We start from the raw sequence: 2,475 nt of genomic DNA, 5'->3' as shown, positions 1-2,475 counted from the left end.
GATTCTTCCCTTACTTCATTACCAACCTCAAGTTCTGGAGCCCTGCTACTCCCCAGAGCAGAGCTAGACACCCTAGATCCATCCAGACTGAGTTGCACTGTTCTTCTGGGCACCCAGCTGACCTCTGGCATACCAGTCATGGTTTGCGTATGAAATGATAGGCCAGACCCTCAGGTTACTCCTACAGTGATGCCTGCCGGTCCCACCGATACCACTGCAGCTCCTCCCTTTTGTTCCTCGGCCGCGCAATGGGCACCCACGGCAAGGAGTACGACTACCTCTTCAAAGTTGTCCTTATTGGAGATTCCGGTGTTGGAAAAAGTAATCTCCCGTCTCAATTTACTCAAAATGAGTTTAATTTTGGAAACAAGAGCACCGCTGGAGTAGAATTTGCAATAAGAAGCATTAGATTGATGGAAAAACAATAAAGTCACAGATATGGGACACAGCAGGGCAAGAGCCATACTGAGCTATAACATCAGCATACTGTCGTGGAGCTGGAGGTGCCTTCCTGGTTTATGAGATTGCTAATCCTCTCACATGTGAAAATGTAGAGCGATGGCTAAAAGAACTGAGAGATCATGCTGATAGTAACATAATGCTTGTGGGCAGTAAGAGTGATTTCTGTCATCTCAGGGCAGTTCCTACAGATGAAGTAAGAGCTTTTGTAGAAAAGAATGGTTTGTCATTGATTGAGACACCTGCTCTAGACTCTACAAATGTAGAAGCTGCTTTTCAGGTAATTCTGACAGCGATGTACCGCATTGTTTCCCAGAAGCAAATGTCAGACAGACATGCAAATGACATGTCTCCAAGCAACAGTGTGGTTCCTATTCATGTTCCACCAACCACAGAAAACAACCCAAATGTGCAGTGATATCAGAACATATAAGGCATTTCTCTTCTCCCCTAGAAGGCTGTGCATAGTCCATTCCCAGGTCTGAGATTTAAATATATTTGTAATTCTTGTGGTCACTTTTGTGTTTTATTACTTCCTCATACTTATGAATTTTCCATGTCTTAAGTCTTTTGATTTTAGCTTTATGAAATTATCCAGTTGTCCTGAATAATGGCAGCTTTTTTTTCATGCTATGACTTCACTAGCCTTAGTTTAACAAACTGAATGTTTGGATGAGAGAGAGAGAGAGAGAGAGAATGGAAAAAAGGAAGAAAGAAAAAGAAATGATAGGCCAGGTGAGGCACACTTGGGCAGACTTCAAAACAATGACTATAAGAGAGTTATCAAAATGGCACAATTTCCTGAACTGTGATCTGGGCTATGAACTCTCATGACACTACTCTTCTCTCGGGAGGGGAAACTTGGGAACTGCCACCTCAATGACAAACATATTTGGGGAGCTTTGACTTTGACACGTCTGAGGGTCTTTCTCCTGAGGGCTTACTCAGCCCTCTGCTAAGTGGTTTATATACTTTGCAGTGGAGTCACATCATACAAATATTTACCTTTCAAGAATTCTATTATGTGTCTTTAGCAAAAAGAGAAAGATAATTCAAATAATACGGGGAATGGCTCTGCTAGTCTGTTGGATGAGCATGTTGTGTCTGAAACCAGCAACGCGTTTTGGCTGAAAACTTTGGAAAGACTTTGAGTGACTCTAAGGGTTTGATCCAAAAAGTGAAACCATTCTTCTCAGTGGCAGGTATAAGAGTGGTGATAGAAGAAAGTGAGGAATTCATTGAGAGTAATTAATGAAGAGTTAGAGAATCTGATAAAATGATCTTCAACATTGGCCACAACAATACATGTACTGGAACTGTACTTGGGTTTGTATTTGAAGGATTTTCAAGGTTGCTTTTGACCAGATATGAACTGCACCCTTAATGTGGTTGAACTTAAACCATGTTAGATATGACCCCACCGTATATCAGCTGAACTTCCCTGCGGCTCACAGAGGGAAAGTAGTACTATGCCAGAATTCACAAGCCAATCGATAAGTAGCAGAGCCAGAATTCAAACCCATGCTGCCAGAAAGCCCTACGGATGTAGCCTCTGCTCTTTATTGCATCGTCATTTATAATTCTATTGCCAATTTAACTAGGAGAATGACAATGACTCTGGGCTGATGAACCGACGGGGCTTACTCAGGAAGGGTTTCCCTGGACTTCTCACTTTTAAAATGGGGACTGTCCCAGGCAAATTGTGGTGGCCAGTTACCCTATTCGAGATTTGAAAGGTTCTGGGTCACATAATGTGACCATCTTATTTCATTGATCTTTCTATTTGGAGTGCTTCTGTGACTGAACTTTGTTTTGAGAAATAATCTCAAGAATAATGCCTTGAAGGTTAAAATGGGGCATTTGGATGAGGTAAGTCTATTAGACCTAAGAGAAATCCATTGGCAATGGACTTTGAGTTCTCCATTTGTGTCTTTATTGAAGTCTCAAGTTCAAGTAAAATCAATACTTTGATAATGTAAGTAATCACTGGCTGATTTATGTGCTTTCTACATCTGT

The 2,475-nt window shown here is 41.5% G+C and overlaps 1 pseudogene across 1 annotated transcript; it reads left to right on the top strand.

Annotated features, from left to right (window-relative positions):
• The first annotated feature begins 248 nt into the window (after positions 1-248).
• LOC308508110 (ras-related protein Rab-11A-like) lies at positions 249-877 on the top strand (annotated as a pseudogene). The gene has a single exon. The product of its transcript is annotated as a ras-related protein Rab-11A-like (transcript).
• Positions 878-2,475: the final 1,598 nt, after the last annotated feature.

The sequence above is a fragment of the Rhinolophus hipposideros genome (assembly GCF_964194185.1).
Source record: "Rhinolophus hipposideros genome assembly, chromosome: 15".
Classification (NCBI taxonomy): Eukaryota; Metazoa; Chordata; class Mammalia; order Chiroptera; family Rhinolophidae; genus Rhinolophus; species Rhinolophus hipposideros.
This window is presented reverse-complemented; position numbering and strand designations above follow the sequence as displayed.